Source organism: Mustela lutreola, chromosome 2 (genome assembly GCF_030435805.1).
Source record: "Mustela lutreola isolate mMusLut2 chromosome 2, mMusLut2.pri, whole genome shotgun sequence".
In the NCBI taxonomy this organism is placed as follows: Eukaryota; Metazoa; Chordata; class Mammalia; order Carnivora; family Mustelidae; genus Mustela; species Mustela lutreola.
In genome coordinates, this window is record NC_081291.1 from 202,889,415 (window position 1) to 202,909,300 (window position 19,886).

The following is a 19,886-nucleotide window of genomic DNA, read 5'->3' on the forward strand; positions in this document are numbered from 1 at the left end:
AATGAAAACATGAACAAAAAAGATTTGTATAAGCTTTCAGAGCAGCTTTATTGGTAACTGCCAAAAGCTAAAAATAACTCAAATGCCAATCAACAGGAAATGGATAAAATAATTATGTACATTGAAATAATGGAATATTACTGAGCAATACAGAGGAATGAACTGCTGAGACACACAGCAATAGGGATAAACCTCATAATCATTATGTTGAGCAAAAGGAGACATAAGCAAGTATGTGGTATAGGACTTAATTTATAAAAAAGTCCAAGAACAGACAAAACTAATATACGGTGATAGAAATAAAAACAGAGGTTGCTTACTGGATTGTTTGAAAGGAAGCATAAGGAAGCTTCCTAAGATGATGCAAATGTTTTATTTGTTTTATTAATATTACCTTCAATGTTTTATTAATATTTATTAATATTAATATTAATTTTATTAATATTTATTAATATTAAATATAAAACTTGATTTTTATACTTAATTTTACCGTATGCATTCCTTGCTCTGCATATAATTTTTACCTCAGTAAAAGTAAAGAAATAGGATTTTGAATATGAAAAAAGAGGAAAAGAACTCTATCCAAGAAAAATTTTGTCAAAAGCAGAATTTAACAGATTCTTATCAAATGTTTAATTATTACTGAACATAAATAAAAACGACAACACAAAGCAGTAACTGAAAAAATGCAAGCGGTTGCTGTCCAGGGCTATTACATCTGATTCTGATTCCCTATGATTGTCTAAGTGATTTTATTTTTAAGGTTTACCTTAGTACTACAGATTACTTTGACTCCTAATATTCAAGGTTGAGACAGAAGAGTTGTTTGGGAAATGATTACAACACAGGTTAAATCTCCAAAATTTATAAATGTCCATTCATAAAATAAATGATAACTTACCTTCTGATCACCTCAGTCCTTTTTTCTTATGTTTATTACATCTCTTCCTCCAGTTCCAAGTGTCCCTATGTGAAAGCAACACAGATAATTCTTCAACGAAAGGTTGCTGAAGATTGTAAATAAGCACTCAGATCATGGGTTCTCAACTTGGCTGCGTGTTAGAATCACCTGGAAAATTTTGAAGTGGTAATGGCTGAGTCTCACTTGAAACACCTCCAGAAATTCTTTTTTTTTTTTTTAAGATTTTATTTATTTATCTGACAGAGATCACAAGTAGGCAGAGAGGCAGGCAGAGAGAGAAGGAGGAAGCAGGCTCCCCGCTGAGCAGAGAGCCCTATGCAGGGCTCGATCCCAGGATGCTGGGATCATGACCTGAGCCGAAGGCAGAGGCCCAACCCACTGAGCCACCCAGGCGCCCCAGAAATTCTAACTTAAGTAGTGCGAGATATGGCCTCATTCAGTTAAAAGCTCTTTAAGTAATGCTGATAATCAGCAACATTGGGAAACCACTGACTGAGAACTATAGTGTGTATTAAGGACAGAAACAGAGGTCCCAATACCTTACCCCTGAAAAAGGCATGTTTTCAGCAGTAAATTCTTTGGGGTCCTTGGGTTTTAAAAAATTAATGTCAAAATATGTGTGGAAAAAGCAATGGAAAAAATGGAGACATGTCACCTATCACAGGTAAAACCTTATTAACCAAAGCCCTAGCAAACCAAACTTCAGCCACTTTCTTGAGAAAGGTTGGTCCTGAATTTATTCAGCAGTACCTGGATGATGGCCCCAAACGAGCTGGGGGATTATTTCGAATTGCTGAAGAACATGCACCATCCATCATTGTCTATTGATGAAACTGATACCATTGGAACAAAAGATATGTCTCAAATTTTGGTGGTGGGAAATTCAACCAACAATATTGGACCTGTTGAACCAGTTGGACAGAGTTGATTCAAGGAGTGACATAAAAGTTATCATGGCCACAAAGCGAATAGAAACTTTAGATCTAGCACTCATTAAATCAGGCTGTATTTAAAGGAAGATCGATTTTCCCATTCCTGATGAAAAGACTAAGCAACATATTTTTCAGATCCACACAAGCAGGGTGGTGCTGGCTGATGGTGTAACCCTGGATGACTTGACCACGGCTACAGATGACCTCTCTTGGTGCCGGCATCAAGGCAATCTGTACAGAAGCCGGACTGGTGGCTTGAGAGAATATAGAATGAAATTAACAAAGTCAAAAAAATCTAAATAAGGTATTCATTATAAACAACAGCAACAAACCCAAGAAGGCACCCCTGTGGGGCTCCATCTCCAGCAGACCACAGTTTCCTTCAAGGAAATGATTGGGAGTGTCCTGACTCCTCTGAAGGATAAGGTTGGGGAAGTTGCCCAAAGGAACCCATGTTCCAGTAGCTCTTTCTTAGCAGAAACTGCTGTGTATCTTTTTGAGGTGATACGTATAATACCTGCCAAGATGCCTCCATCTGCTGCTCACACGCAGTGCTTTCTCCCCAATAAAGCATGCTCCTTCTCAAAAAAATTAAATAATAAAATTAATTAATTAATTGATTGATTAAATTTTTAGAAAAGGAGAGGGGAATGTCAAAATTAGGGGAAAAAATGTGATCAGGCTGCATTGAAAGTATGCTATATTTATAGTACTTATGGATGTATCTCTCCATATAGTTTCCTAGTGGTTTCTGGATATTACAAAATACATACTTGATTTATAGAAATCTACTAATAACATTTTCCTGTCTGGCACAAAGTGGGGAAACCTCATCTCCACTTAGATTCCTTTACCTTTAGTTTTCCAAAATTTAATTATTATACCTGTTTTTTCTGTTGTTTTATTTTTTTTTAATTTATTTTATTTTATTTATTTATTTTTTTTTAGGATTTAATTATTGGGGTTCCACTCACTTTCTTGAAATTGTAGGTTTGTGTGTTTTGCCAACTTTGGCATGTTTTCAGCCATAATTTATTCAAATGCTTGTTTAACTCCACTCTCTTTCTTCTCTCCTGTGGGACTATGAAGATGCATATGTGGAATCTTTTATTATAATTCTATAGGTCCCTGGGGCTGCGTTCAATATTTTTCAGCTATTTTTTCTCTCCATTGTTCGTAGTAAGTAAATTTTATTGCTCTGACCTTAAGCTTATTGATTCTATCCCTTGTCATCCTACTATTGAGTTCATCTAGTGGGTTTTCAAAAGTACCTTTTATTCTGTTTTCTAGTTATATAATACGAATTTGATTCTGATTTTTAGTTCTATAATATGAATTTGATTGCTTTACAAATCTTAGTTCTGCTCTGGGATTTTCTTTCTTTCTTTCTTTCTTTCTTTTTTTTTAAATCTATTTCCAGAGAATCTGTAATTGATCACTGAAGCATTTTTATGATAGGTGCTTTAATATCCTTGTGAGATAATTTATTTCAGTCTTGGCATCAGTTGACTGCTCTTATTTATAGTAAATAAGAAGTGGTCAATCGCCCTAGGGGACTTTATCTTACTCTTTAGGCATAGATGATAGCCCACAGATTTTTTTGCTTTGTGAGTGGCTTGACTCTTTGTAAGTGAGGGGAGAAGGAAAAATTTTATCTGCCTATAGAAAGGGGAAAGAGGCTTATATCCCTGCATTCCTGAAATTGTATCTTTATTCCAGACATTTGTTATGTAAATAAAATGTTTGATGGGTGCCAGATTGTCTTCTATAGACTTCTCAGCCTAAGAGGAAGAACTCTTTCAAGGTCAAGGTTCTCATTCTTCTTGAAATATAAATATTGAGGAACATAGCTCCCTGTGCTCAGTGCTCCTTGGTGGCTTGTCTAGAAACCCCGCCAGAGTATAATCATTTGGTCCTCTTAGAGAGAAGAAATTTTACTATTATTTTATATCAGAACAATCGAGTAGATAGATGGCTACGGATCTAATTTTCATGTTATATAAAGAGTTTCAGGAGACTATGACCTTTTTATAGGAATACTGAGAAACCCAGAGAAGATTTATGTCCCCACAATTAGGAGACTTTGGGCTTATTTCAGTGTTTTTGTTTGTTTTTTGAGAGAGAGCATGAGCTGCAGCAGGACTGGGTGTGTGTGGGGGGTGTGGTCAGGAACAGAGGGAACAGAAGGAGAAGGAGAGGGAGAGGCAAGCAGACTCCAGGCTGAGCACAGAGTCCCTGCAGGCCTAATCCTACAACCCTGAGATCCTACCTCAGCTGAAACCAAGCGTCAGAAGCTCAACCAACTGAGCCACCAAGGCATCCCTATTTCATTGTTTTTACCTTTATTCTTTTAATAAGCAGGCTCCTTATTTAGGTTTAGGCCCCAAGTCTTAGTTCACTTTTGTAGGCTAGCAGTGGACCTTTCAGAGCCTTTGCAATTCTGTCTTGGTTGACTTGGTTTGTCTGTTGCAACTGGTGCTTTCCTTTCCCTTGATCATGCTGTGTGTGTGTGTGGGGGGCAGTTGGTGATTCCCCAGACTGGGAGATTAGAAGAGGGATTTGGTGGGTTCCACCAGAAATTCCACTTGCTCCTAACTTGAGCCAGACAGAGTCTCTGGACAAAAAAGAGGGGGATCAGGTCCACATGGACAAAGAAGCTGCTAAGAGAATTGTCTTAACATTTAGCAGGAAAAAAAAAATGCTTCCCCAGCAGGCTGCTTGTTGTCTGTGGGGTTCCTAACTGACCTCTTTACCATCGATGTTGTCAGAGGGATTCTCTTTTGATTCAAGAAGGAAATCAGCCTCCTATGACTGCCTTCTGTTGCTAGGCTGGAGGTCTGAAGACAAGAAGTCTGGGTGGTCTTTGTGTGTTTGTGGGAATATAGCCAAATTGCCTCCATGCTGTTGTTCAGGTCTTGGCCTTTTTAACCCACTCACCTTCCTATTGCCTTGTCAGTGCTCTGCCTTCACTGTCTCTTGAATTATTTCCAGGGTTTAATAGTTGTACTTTGTTGAAAGAAAGAGGAGAGAATAGGGAGAAATGAATCTGTACTATCTTGTCTGGACTGAAGGTCCCTTACTGTACTTTAAAAGAAGTAAAAATGGAAATCTAAGATGTACTTTAGGGAAAGAAGACAACCTATAAAAACATGTTCTGAAAGTCTAAAAAACTTACTGTTGATACAAGCATATAAAATTGAAGGAAAAGGAATTGTGACATCAGATTATTTTGTAAGTATCTTTAAATATTTGCTTTACAAAAGCAACAATGAAGCGTAGAATGTTTATTGTGCTGTGTTTTGGGAAAGAAAGATACTTTTGAGAACATTATGGCTTAAGAATTGTCTTGGGCCTACATAAAAATAGTAGCCAAAAATATATACCTTTATAAGATTTACTTATTTAAAAATATATATAGTTTTATGATTTTTAAAGGTATTAGCTTTAATGCATTTTGATGACTAAACTATTCACTACTGATATCACAACCAAGGTTATTTTTTAAATGTATCTTATTATTGTCTTATTGTCATATTAATTTATGGCTTTAACTAAATGGTTTCTTTTCCATTTTCTCTTCTTTTAGCACATATGGGTTGTATGAGTCAAGAGTAAAACAGTTTTCACACTACCAGAATGTTGCTCTATGTTCAGGGCTGGGCAAGAGATGTAATCCCACGCAAAGAGATATACTTGGATTTTGGCAGGGACTATCAGGATAAGTACACTCTCCTATTAGATGAGGATGCTCATCCCAAAAGCTGGGTCCCAATCTTGTAATCACATGTGGTTTCCTGTCTGAAAAAGGTAACCTAAAGAAAGAGAATCAACTGATGGAAGGAAACCAAATTTAATGACATCAGTTGAACCTCTAAAAGAAGTTGTGTTAGGATGCCTGGGTGGTTCAGTTGGTTGAGCGTGTGACTCTTGATTTTGACTCAGGTAATGATCTCAGGGCCTTGAGATCAAGCCCCACGTCAGGCTCTGTACTCAGCATGGAGTCTCTCTCCCTCTCCTTCTGCCTCTCCCCCATACTCTCTCTCCAATAAATAATCTTTAAAAGAACTTGTGTCAAAGTCATCCATTCCTCTGAAATTCTTGATTTCAGAAGTTAACACATTCCCTAGGTTAAGCCAGTTTGAGTAATGCATTTTATCTGTATTCTAAATATTTGTAAGTATATACAAGGATTACAGTGTGCTTTCACTTTTATTTAACTTATTATCTTTATCTTCATCTTTCCTGGAAGATTAAAGTTCAAAGAATTGGGGTCTAATTTAACTGCACAGGTTTCTTTCTGAGGTGTGGTCAGTTGGTAATGACTGAATATAATTTCTCTCTTTCCGCTAGCTATTTACTTACAGATAGGGTACCCCAGGAGGACACATAAAAATAGTGATCACTCTTCATTAAGAGGATCAGAAGGAAATTGGGCCATCTGTGATGTTCCCAAAGGTAAATAATAAGTGGATGTCAAACAAATAACAATGAGAAACCCCGGCAGGGTTTTTAATGTTCTGATAATAACAGAAGCTGTGAGTAACCTATGCTGTAACGGCCATAAATGATCATGAACATGAATGAGTCATTAAGGTTTTGCTATTCAAAATTTTACTCAAAATAGAGGACATCCTAGGATGGGAATGAGGTTGAGAGAGAATATACTTGTATTATGGATTATAAAAATTTTTACTCAACAGCATACATTATATCAAAATTGAAGCCTTTAAAAAATAATTATGCTGTTTAAATTCTTAGCCTTTCCAGATTTACAACTCTAAAATACTTTTTAAAAAACTATCAAATAGCTGTTTTCTGACTCCAGCTATATGATTTCGAATGGATATTTCTTGTGGACTATTAGGTAGGTCATCAGTGAAACCAGATGTGTCCTCACACTTTGTGTGTCTTCATACTGTCTCATAGCCAGAGAGGTGGCAAACCCGGTGACAGGCTTTTATTCCATGGAGGAACTAAATGATCATACCCACATTTTCCATTGTGGTTTCCCTGAAGTTGTACTCAGTAGCAGATCAAGTACATTATTTCTATTGCCAGCAGTGAGCTCATTTGGAAGAGATTCAATTCCATGTCAAGGACAATAACCTTCCTTGTTCTGCTTTCCATTCCTGTCCTATTTTGCACACACACACCCCTAAATCAGCCCCATACAACCATATACCATAGGCTTACAAACTGTTCAAGCCTAGTCTCCCAGCTTCCTCTCTACCCACTGTCCCAAGCTCCATATGTTTCATTTATAATGGGATCTCTATTCTTATTGTCTACACCACAGAACCTCTCAGGACCTTGCCTGTGGTGATTCTCCTGTCGAAAATGTTCTTCCTTTCTTCTCAATCTGTCAAGCTCCTTTCCATTCCTATGGTCTGGCTCATGACTTAGTATCTATGCACTTCCTGTCCTGACCCAGTCACTCCTTCCCTCTTCTCCCACAGTACCCTCCCGTGTCTTTATTTTATTTGGTTCTGATTCCTCGACAGACCAAACTGAGCAAGAAGAGAAGTTGTTCATTTGATATAGTTTCTTTGACTGGTGGTTTGTTTTTTACAAGAAATCGCTCTCTAATGATTCAGAGATTTAAAAATGATTCCAAGACAAATGGAATCATGTTAAGGGGGCAAATCCTTTCTAAGGCTGAAAGAGGGACTAAAGGATGTCAATGAAACCTATTCAAAATCATTGTGCATGTTTGCTTATATACACAGAAATCATCATTTGATCAGACACATTCTAAAATGTCTCCCATGGACAATAGAGGTTGAGGACCACGGCTCTAAGGGTTACGTAAGAAAGCTGAAGATCAAGCAGCAGTAAGAAACTGCTCTCTGTTATTTTTTCATATGTTTCTTAGGATTTCTTTCTTTTTTTATTGTGGCAAAATAGAAATAATATTAAATTTCCTATTTTAACCATTTCAAGTTTATAGTTCTAAGGCATTAAATACAGCTGACCCTTGAACAACACTAGCTTGAATAGCATGAGTCCACTTATGTGTGGATTTCTTCCTATAAATACAATATGGTTCTGTAAATGTATTTTCTCTTCCTTACGGATTTTCTTAATAATATTTTCTTTTCTCTAACTTACTTTATTATAAGTATATAATCAATCATATATACAATATACAAATAATGTGTTAATTGACTATTTATATTATTGGTAAGTTTTCTAGTCAACAGCAGTTATTGAAAGATTTTGGAGAGTCAGAAGTTATATGTAGATTTCTGCCTGCATTGGAGAGCCACGGTCCTCACCTCTGTGTTGTACAAGGGTAAACTCTATATTCACATGTGCATCTTAAGGTTCTTTTTTTACTGGATAACATTTCTACAAAGGTCAAACTAGATCATAATGCTTTATTTAATTTGATTTTAAAAATGACCACAAAAACTCAATTATTACTAATCCCTAATAAGATTTTTAGAAATGTTGGCATGAATCAGCAGTCTCAAAGATAAAACTAAAATTGGAGTTCAATTATGGGTTTTGACATTTTAAAATAAAAGCAGTCCTTCTATGCTTTGCGCATAATGCTCTGTTTTGCAATTAATGAATGATTCAAAAGACAATGCAAAGGGATATCAGTATGTGAAATACAGTATACCTCCAATTAAATCATTAATCCATCTCCTTCTGCCCCAAACTGAAAACAAGCTAAAAAAAAAGATGTGAAGAATAATATTGTCTTGTGTTCTTACAGGATAAATTTAGACAAACTATTAAGGCATACATTTCTATATATTCTATTCTGGCCTGATGGCACAATTGTGTCTTAAGTAAGCAGGAATTACAAGAAAATTAATGTCCCATTTTTTGGTAATGAATAAAATTAATGATATAATTAACTTTGTTCATTTGATTGATTATCTCTTATACTAGGCTGTGAGTAAAATGTTCATTATTTTTTTTTTAAAAGATGTTATTTATTTATTTGAGAGAGAGACTGAGAGAGAGCGTGAAAGGGGAGAAGGTCAGAGGGAGCAGACTCCCCATGGAGCAGGGAGCCTGATGCGGGACTCGATCCCAGGACCCTGGGATCATGACCTGAGCTGAAGGCGGTTGCTTAACCAACTGAGCCACCAGGCGCCCTAAAGTGTTCATTTTATTCCCAACTACATACTCAAATTCTAACTCAGAGCCTGGTCACATAACCAGAATTCAATATGTTCTTGGTAAAGGAGTGTTTGTTTCATACGATCTTTTCCTCCCCTTTTGGCCTGGCTTCTCTCCTACTAGCTTCCACCCACCCTCATGCCTCTCTCTCCTCTAATTCTTTCTTATCACCAAATTTTGACACATTCTCTGCTCTGTTTCCAACATCTTTCTTTTTTTTCTCTCTCAGAATCTCTATTTTTCCTGTCAATGTACATCTTTCCTCAAATATATGTGATTTCATACTACAACAGAAAAAAAAAAAGCCCTGTTGCTTTGTCTTCTTATAAACAGAATATGCAATAAAAATATTATTGTTATGCAATATCCTTTTGTTCCTCTTCTGAATTATTCAAAAGGTAAGATGTTATACATGATTTTTTTATTCTTAAAAAAAAAAAAAAAAACCTCAATTTTTTTGTTTGTTTTGCTCAACTTTAGATTTTTCTATCCTGTGGGTTTGGAATCCTTGATATAAAAATGGTCTATATATCACAGAAATGTAAACATTACTGAAAGAGAGATCAATCTTACCAATCTAAGCAAAATTAACAGACATGTACAATTAAAATTCTTGCATTAATTACATAGCTTTTTAATGAGCTAAAAATCAATTATGAGTTTGTGTAGTTGCTTCAATTATTGGTTATTAGAAAGTGATTTTTCTGTACACCAGAATCCTGACAATTATTAAAGTAAATTTTTACACAATGAACTACGCATAGACACAAAATAAAACAGATAAACTTCTTAAGCTTAAGGTCCTCAACCACATGTAAAACCAAACAATACATTAATTATAAACAAAATTACGTTCTCAAAAAAATTTGAATTAGCCCCATTACACTTATGTGATATGTACAGTTGATATACTGAAATTAATAGCGTTGATGTTGGGTTTGGGAGTAAAATTCACCTTTTGAATTTTACTTCTTTTCCTGATCATTGCTATTCACAACAATATATTCCCCTTTGAGATGTTTCTATAATTGCTATGAATATACATCCTTTACAAAATTAGTTTTTTAACAGTTCCCCAAATCTGGAAGGACCAATTAATTCAATAATACACCCACTAAATATGATGATTTTAAATTAATACTAGTTCTAAAGACCAGTTACAAGCTAGTAAGTAAAAAGACCATGGTCAGATAATATTCTCCTGGAAATATAAAGGTTTTGTGGCCTGGTTTTTATTCGTTTGTTTGTTTATTCAGTTTGTTTCAGTTCAGTACGTTTATACTAGTTTGTACTTTAGGATAACTTAAATCTTCTACCTCTTTCATTTTTTTCCCTCAGTTTAAATCACAGTGAAATCTTTGCTTGAATTTTTACCATTATATGATTTTTCTTGTACTTGTTATAGACAAGATCATACACAAAAGCAAATAAATACAAAAATCACATGGCCATGTTTGTTTACGAAGTTTACATCTAGTTTTACAGAATATTTTGACAATGATTTTTTCAAGATTATCATACAACTGAAAACCCATGGTTAAAAATACAGTAGACTGGGGCACCTGGGTGGCTCAGTTAAGCCTCTGCCTTCGGCTCAGGTCATAATCTCAGGGTCCTGGGATCAAGCCCCGCATCAGGCTCTCTGCTCAGCATGGAGCCTGTTTCCCTCTCTCTCTCTGCCTGCCTCTCTACCTACTTGTGATCTCTGTCTGTCAAATAAATAAATAAAATCTTAAAAAAAATAAACTAGACCTCTGTAGACCCCTAAAACATTTCAGAAGCCTGTAGGAAGTACTTTTGTACACTAATAAGTTAAGTCCTAAGTAGAATATTAAGAAACATGTAGTGACATGCCTTCACTTTATATAGATTCTAAAACAAAGATCTAGGTAAGTTACGAATGTAACAGCATCACACCACACCGTTATAATCCACAAAAGTAAGAGTCAGAATCAGCTCTATCTGATTCCATGGCCTTTATTCTCCCCTTCACTGCTGATCAGTTTCTCCTGTTACTTATTTTGATATATACTTAGTGACACTATTTCACTACTTTGGTAAATACAGCTCAGCATTATGAACAATCCACCAGCTATTTGCAAATATTATATTCAATTCCAAGTTAAAATGCTCCAATATCCTTCCAAGTGCCACTAATTAGGTGTACAATAACCTTTCAAAATTAAAAGAAAAAAAATTAACTCAGCAATGCTGTCTGTCACTTACTTCTCTTTTGGACAGTGTTCGAGTTCATAGTGCCTTCGAATGGAATCCCTAAGAAATTCCTGGGATTTAAAAAAGAGGGGGAAAAAGCTCATAGAAATTTCTATACTGTGTAGATGTGCTAAGATTAATAGGACTGGGAATTCCTTGGGGTGCCTGGGTGGCTCCGTCCTTAAGGCCTCTCTGCCTTAGGCTCTGGTCATGGTCCCAGAGTCCTAGGATTGAGACCTGCATTAGGCTCTCTGCTCCAGGGAGCCTGCTTCTCCCGCTTCCACTCTCCCTGCTTGTGTTACTCTCTTGCTGTCTCTCCCTGACAAATAAATAAATAAATTCTTTAAAAAATAAATATGACTGGGAATTCCCAACAGAGAGTCATAAAAAGAGAGGGAAATGGAAGCTGGAAATTTGGAAGAGGACGATTGCTTACCACAAACATTTGATCATTTGTTCATTGTGCCATGTTGCGTAATCATTGTACCCAGCTTTTCCATCATCAAAAAATGCACCATGACGTTGTTTGAGTTATTCTCCTTTATTCAATGAGTTTATCAGTTTGTACTTCGTCTGTGTTTTAACTTTGAACTTCTCTCTGTATTTAGCACCATTAGATTGGAAACTGCTATGGTGAATCTGAAATGGTATGGAGGCAATGGGAAAGCTGTAGTAAAGGAAGAAGAAAATTATGAGATATTTGATCTCAGTGGCAGTCAATTTTATATCTGGTCTTTAATGGAAAATAAGTGAACATTCTTACCCCTGACCTTTCACTTTAAAGTGAATTACTGTTATATATTTTCCATCATTACTTTTTCCTCTAATCTTTTTTTCTCATAGAATGCAATTGACTTGAATAAAATCCCATCTTTTCTGAATCTCAGCATGTATTCTGTTTGAGTGTGGATGGTAAGTTATTTTTTTCCTACAGCTATCTAACATGGATGTTCTTAAATAGCTTCAGGATAAATGTTAGGGCTTCAAAGGTTTTAGTTTAGTTGTTTCTATCTTACCTTTAGCATGTTGTGCGCCATTTTTCTTAAAGTTGAAAAGTCTATTCCTTTAAAATTATTTGCATTAACTAAAAACAATGTATCCTAACTTTTGCTGGTATGGTCTGTATCAATTACGCCCTAAAGAGTATTAGGATAAGTCAAGGCTATATAACAAACAACTAAGGAAGCATTGAATAGTCATAATAAATTAAAATATTTCATAGGGTATTTGAGACTAAATCGACAATTAAAAATGGAAAGAAGCTATTCTACAATATGTAACATAAGAAAAATGAAATCTTGAAACAGAAGAATGTTGTTAAATTTTCATAGGAGCACATATTTGCTACAGGAAAGTAAATATTTGACCTCCTCCATGCTGTAGACTAGACACAGTCTCAGACTCATGTCACTAGTATGTCCATGTGATCAGTTTAGGAGGATACCAAGACATGTATGGGTCTGTAAAAGTGATATAGGGCATAAAGGGACACGTTTTCTGTGGAGAATAAACAAAACAAAACAAAACCAAAAAGTCTTTTTCTGCCTAGTACAGCCATGGATTATGGTCTAAGAAGCATCTAAAGTATGTAGTAGCTTCACAGCTTTGGATGCTGGGTAAACTGACTAGTGTGTTTGCTCTTTGTCCATCTACTTGTTCCCATAAGCTGAGAGAATTTCCCCCACTTATCATTTTCCTAAGGATCAGACTCAAGTATGTCCTTATAGGAGACAAAGTAAAGAAGATCTGTATGCAACGTTACATCAAGATTAATGGCAAGGTCTGAACTTATATAATCTACCCTGCCCGTTTTATGAAGGTCATCAGCACTGACAAGACTGGTGAGGATTTCCATCTGCTCTATGACAGCAAGTGTTGCTTTGCTGTTCATTGGATTACACCTGAGGAGGCAAGTGTATGTTGTACAAGATGAAAAAGATCTTTCTGTGGACAAAAGGAATCCCTCATTTGGTGACCCACGATGCTCACACTATCCTTTATCCTGATCCCCTCATGAAGATGGATGACACCATTCAGACTGATTTGGAGACTGGAAAGATTACTGATTTCATCAAATATGGTAATCTGTGTATGGTGACTGGAGGTGTTAACCTGGGAAGAATTGGTGTGATCACCAACAGAGAGAGACACCTTGGTTCTTTTGACATAGTTTACATGAAGGCTGCCAATGGCAACACCTTTGCCACTCAGCTCGCCAACGTATTTTATCGGCAAAAGAAATAAACCATGGATTTCTCCTCCACGTGGAAAAGTACGCACCTCAGCATTACCGAAGATAAAGACAAGAGACTGGTAGCCAAACAGGGTAGTGGGTAGAATGGTTCCTAGGTGGCGTGATTGGAAGTCTTTCTCCTTAACTCAAGATCATATAACATGATAAAAAACAAAAACATAAACATCCAACTAAAATTTGTTCTAATTTTATTGTCATTATATACTGACAATTCCAAATAACGTCAGTGATTAAAGTGTTCCTCAAAACAGTAACTAATGCTCCCATGGCCTCTTTCCCTTGGTATGTTAGTGATGAGGACTCAAGACTAGAGCCTGCCATAAGTGGTATGAGAGAGCACATTTGACTACAGAACAAAAATGGAATCTGTGGGTCCCGTGGTCATTTTTTTCTCTTTTCTACTCTCATGAGTTGAAAAGGAAAGACCTGGTGCTTTTTCTCTAGGTGTTACTTACGTGGATTTCATAATAGTCCTTTTCTTAAAAATTTTTATAGCCATAAGATAGGGCTAAAACTTGAAGCAAGACTGGAACATCAAGAAATTTATTCTAGGGAATTTTTCAATGTACTAAAATCTCTTAACATTTATTTTAAAAGGTATTGTTAAATTGACAATATTTAAATTTCTAAATTTATAGTATTTAAAATTTATTTTAAATTTATTAAAATTTATCTTGAAATTTATTTCTTTGTTACTGACATGGAGAGTTTGGTACAAAAAGAAAATTTTAAAAATGCTTGAATCTTTGATGAAATAGTGGTACAATGTTACAGATATAGTTATATTTTAGTTGGCTTTGGCGCAGAAAGTTTCTCATTCTCCATCTATGTTAACCCCTTTCTCAAGTTCAATTTATTTCCCCCTTTTCTTTCACATGAAAAAAAAGGAAAAGTCATAGACTTCAATTTAGAAGCAGTAATAAGAAATAAATCTTCTGAGATTTTGCTTTAATTAAAAAGAGCTGTGTCTGCTTACCATTTTTTTTCCCTTTCTACATGCAGTGATTCTATTATCAAGGATGCTAATGGACAGAGAAGTGGAATGTGTGCATTTAGATATGGGTACATGGACAAGAACAAATATTAATTTAATAGTTTTACATTACTTGGGAGGCTCTGTATATTATAATATTTCCCATTACAATTAGGTATTATATTGAGATACTCAATTTTTAAATACTTAATTATATTTTCAGAAAGGCAAAGATATTTCCGGAGGGAAAACCCATAACTGTCTTTTCTATTTTTCCCCCAAATGACTTTCTTTTTAGAAACACTGTATAGTTTTTTTTTCTCAAAACATTTATGACTCAGAAGAATTTCAGAAGCCACCTCTCTAGATCTAGAATATAGACAGTTAAGAGGGGATGGGTCCCTCAGACTATTCCATATCATGTGGGATATTGGGAATGTTCTTGCTGTCCAGGACAGGACCCACTAGCTACATGTGACCTCTGAATATTTGCAATGTAACTAACATGGTTAAGAAAAATTTAAATTTTGTCATTTTCATTCATTTAAACTTAAATGGACGCAGGAAGTTAGCTGCTACGCTATTGTTCAATGTAGCATGTAGAGTGGGGCATTTAAAATATACTTTCTCTGGAAGATGATTTTTCTCCTCACTATTTAATAATACCAGGAAAAGGTACTACTTTCCTGTGTATATTTTAACCCATAAAGACTGGACTGTTCCATGAATCAGTACACCCTGATGTTCTAGTGGCTTAACAGAACAAGTATTTGATTTCGTACTCTATGCCCAGCCTGCCCGGGGGGGTGAGTAAAGGACACTGTGCTACCTCATGACATCAAGGGCTGCAGCTTCCGTGAGCAAAAAAAATGTGGATAACTCAAAAGGGCTCCTAACTGACTCCCACCAGAGTGACACATTGGACTTTGCCTCACAATTCATTAATCAGAGTAGTCACATGGCCCCAGGGAACCTCCAGAAAGGTTTGAAATCTTGGCAGAACCTAGAGCAAGGAAAGTAGATAGTGGTGAGCAGAAGAAATCACCGGTGCTCTGTATTTCACCTGTGTGATCATGGACCCATCAGAGTCTTCAACTTCCTGTTACTTCCTTCCCTTAAAACAGGCATATGAAAGCTGATCTCCTAAAGTACTATGAGGATTAAATAGTGTTATCTGGTGGAAATTGTATCACACAGAATCTGGCTCATAGTAAATGTACAATAAAATTCAGTTCTATTGCTTTTTTAGGTCATCGTTCATTTTTTATGTTTTTTTTTTTACCTTTTCACCATAATATTATCTACTTGCAATTTCACTTGATGTTATGTTTGTAAATTTTGTCCTAATAGGATGAGAAGATTATTCAGTGACACAAAATTAAAGGAAACATGAAATACGAGAATAATTGTTGACACAAAGTATTTATTACCTAATAGTATACTTACCTGAGAACGCAGTTAATATAGAAATGCATATAAAAACTGGGAAAAAAATGTATGATCTTTTAATTACTTTTTTCTTTACTCTCAGTAGTGAAAATTTCATAAATCTGAAATACTCTGCAAAATAGAACCACACAGTGTTTTCAGGCATGGTATGGGTAATTTTGGGGTGAAGCAAATGGAAAATTAACCATATGTAGTGAATACTTGAGTAAATATTAGAATGAAATATGTTTATATAGCTAGAGGGCAAGTTCCAGCTGCTCCTAGGCATAGTTAAATTATGCATTCTTATTTTAGAGAATATGTGACCTTTATATTGTGCTATTTTGGAAATGGCATCTTTTCATGATTTTGGTATGAAAACGCCATGTGTGGGGTGCCTGGGTGCCTCAGTCCTTAAGCGTCTGCCTTCAACTCTGGTCATGATCCCAGAGTCCTGGGATCGAGCCCCACATTGGGCTCCCTGCTCTGGGGGAAGTCTGTTTGTCCCTCTCCCACTCCCCTTGCTTGTATTCCCTCTCTTGCTGTGTCTCTCTCTGTCAAATAAATAAATAAAATAGTTAAAAAAAAAAAAAGAAAGAAAGAAAGAAAAGAAAGCACCATGTGTGTTCTTATTTAATTGTGTCTGATCAGATTCTAACTAGTATTTAACAGTAATAAGGCTGCTTGATTAGTGTCCTTCATTTTAGTGATGGTTCAACCGTGATGGTTATAGTCTTTCAAATGAGTATGGTAGAAAGACAAAAACAGAAAAGCTCATCTTAGTTCTTGAGACTGAGACAACTTGACCAATGTTATATCTCATTAATGCCCCATGAGAGCTGAGGAGAGCTTTAGTCTCATTATGGTGAGGATCTTCAATGCCTTCTGGTGAGTGTTCGATCACAGTAACGTATTGTGGAGTCACCCTGACCTTCCTCCCTTTTCCACCTGCTTAGATATCCTCATACCCACTGTCCTCTTCACACACACACACACACACACACACACGCACATGCACACCAGTGCCTACTCCTTTCTACATTTTCTTTCTTTTTACATTTCTCTGCTGTAGTTCTTAAAATGGAGACTATTGCCATCCTGGTTTGGACACAGATATATTCCAGAAGGGCCTATGTTATGATGACATGGCCTCAGCCACTATTGTGTTTCATTCGAGACTAGCTTGAGGCTGAGGCACTGCAAAGAATAAGCCAAGTCTGGTACAAAAAGCTCATCCTTTAAATAAGTAATCTCATTTCCCATAAGCTGCTATCTGCTGTTCTCCTACCCCACATTTAAAAACTCTATGGCCCCATACCCAAACTTGAGAAATCTGACCCAGATTTTATAATGTCTTCAACTATGAAGGTTAATATCCCTTTTGGTATAATTTTTTTTTTTTAAGATTTTTCATTTACTTATTAGACAGAAATCAAAGTAGGCAGAGCAGCAGGCAGAGAGAGTGCGGGAAGCAGACTCCCTGCTGAGCAGAAAGCCCGATGTAGGGCTTGATTCCAGGACCCTGAGATCATGACCTGAGCCGAAGGCAGAGGCTTAACCCACTGAGCCACCCAGGTGCCCCATGGTATAATATTTTTAAGCAATATTTCCCAGCATTCAACTAGAACTTGGAACTTCCTAAAACTTAGTAAATGTAATTTTAATATAAAGGACTTAATTTTTATTTAGGTAGGAAACTGAGTTTCCTAGATGCCACTTTATTTTCTGTGTATGTTTGTACGTGTGGGCAACGTTTCAGCCCTATTAAATCACCTTGTTATGCTCATCCTTGTATTTGAAGCACTGAGCCCAGGAGACCATCACTGACAAGAAATAGCTTCTATTTCAATTACTTTAAAATTCAGTGTTGTGTCCCTAATTTTCTTGGTACTACTTCTAAAACTAATCAGAATATGTTTTTCTGTCTATCTCAAAATTAATTGTGAAGATATGTACAACCCATGGAATCTCTCATTTGTTCCTTTTCCAGGTGGTAAGATTTTCAAATCGAATTATAGTCTTTAAAGCTAAACTTCATGGTTTGCAAAAGCAAGGAAAAAAATAAACAACTATATAGTAGAGTGGGCAATGATTTCGTAAAAAGGGACTGATAATATCCAATGAAACATTTTAGCAAAATACACCTTTCAAACCAGTCTATCCTGACAGAAGTTTCTAGGCAAAATTACTCATTAGCATTTAATCAAGACAGTCCGGGGCCTTGCATATGCCTCCAGCAACTGTCAAGATACTGTATTTAAATGATGAATAAAGTGACAATGGAAACAAAGGTTCTTCATAGTCTAAAGTGTCAAATTTAGAACAGAGCATTAGTTCTAGAATATGTGCATATGAGGTTAATATTTCCCTGTCAAATTCCAGTACAACTTTAACATCTATTTCATGGTGAGAAGTATTTAGAACATAGATTTTAAAAAGAAACAGTTAAAATCCATCAATGCAAAATATGCATAAAAGTAAGGTGTAATTGTTCATAATAATATGTATACTTTTAGCTCAATCTGTTTTATAGTAATTAATAAAAATATGAATATTTATAGATTAGATATCAGACTGGGTACAAATATCTTCTTGCCTTCTCAAGGTCTCATTAAATGTCAGAATTTCTACAGTTTTATGGAGATTAAAAAAAGATTTATATTAAGTATATTGTGTTCACATTTTTAAATATGTTAATATGCATATAAAAATAATATGTGTCTATATTTTTACTCTTATGATAAACTAAGGAGCGTGTGTCTGGCAAAAGTTATTTGCAGGTAACAAAAAACATATGATACCCTTCAAGCGGAAAGTATTGAATATAGGGAAATTGGTAAACACAAGCATGTTGGAAGGTCTGGAAAAGCAGGCTTTAGGTTGGGCCACCATTGTAATGACTGTTGTTGAAATCAGCACAACTGTTGTGCGCTGACCACAGGCACTTCCTTCGTTGTTGGGACCACCAGAACGTGGGTCTCTGCTTCCATGCTCAGGAGCAAAAAGAATGGCTTAAGCACCAGAGCTATCCTACTGTTGCAGGTTTGCTGGGGTTTTGTCTCATGGAGTCAAAGAATGAATCACAAAGAATGAAGTGAAGTGAAAGTTCATTAAGGGAAGGTGGCAGCAGAAAGAGAAGAAAAAGTTCTCAGGAGTGAGAGGGGTCTCAGCAGTGTTGCCTCTGAGGTTTTTTTAGGGTGGGTCTTTTATTGAAAACTTGACCAGGAAGCTTGTAGCCTTGAGATTCGTGTGACTTCTTGGTTTGAGCCAAAATTATTGATAATACCCTTAATGACTTACTTCTTTGAGGTCTGGTCATTTTATGTGATTACAGTGCCACCACCAAAGACACACACTCCCTGCCATCCAGGGCCAGGTGGGCCAGTGTATCCCTTAAACTCTTGTTCACTCTAGTTTAGAGCTCCAGCCTGCCAGGAATAGAGAAACAGGTGCCCCCTGTCTCTCCCTGACTCTACCTTAACCCTTTCCTTACTCATTACTCATTCAGTTCCCATTTAATGTAATTTGTACAACCCAAATTATAAAGGAATTTAGGAAATTTAGGCTTTTAGGGTTTTTTGTTTTGTTTTGCTTTGTTTTTGACTTTCTAGCCTCTGTGGTACAGGAGGGCCCAGGAGAAGAGTGTTGGCGTCTAAGCTTAGTGATCCAATTTACCTGTCTGACACAAAATGCTGAACCAGATATTTGGAAAATAGGAGAAAAATGGAAATTAAAAGGGAGCAGATGGGCAGATTAACTGTGACACAGAGCACCAAAAGAAAGGATAATTCTAAAAAAAAAAGAAAAAAGAAAGAAAGAAAGGGAAAAAAAGAAATAAGGGATAATTCCTTTCTAGGTAGACATAGAAGACACAAACTCAGAGTAAATATTAAAAATGTAGGGTGTGACATGGGGAAAGTAATACAAGTGAAACATTAAAAACTGAACTGACAATTCTGGTTGTGTCACCCATTCTGCAACTCATAAAATAAATATGACTACCTTTATTTTAAAGATGTCTGTAATATT

At 36.0% G+C, this 19,886-nt stretch overlaps 2 pseudogenes; both read left to right on the forward strand.

The window, feature by feature from the left end:
- Positions 1-1,570: 1,570 nt before the first annotated feature.
- On the forward strand, positions 1,571-11,955 carry LOC131825674 (26S proteasome regulatory subunit 4-like; annotated as a pseudogene).
- Positions 11,956-12,778: 823 nt separating this feature from the next.
- On the forward strand, positions 12,779-13,539 carry LOC131825967 (small ribosomal subunit protein eS4, X isoform-like; annotated as a pseudogene).
- Positions 13,540-19,886: the final 6,347 nt, after the last annotated feature.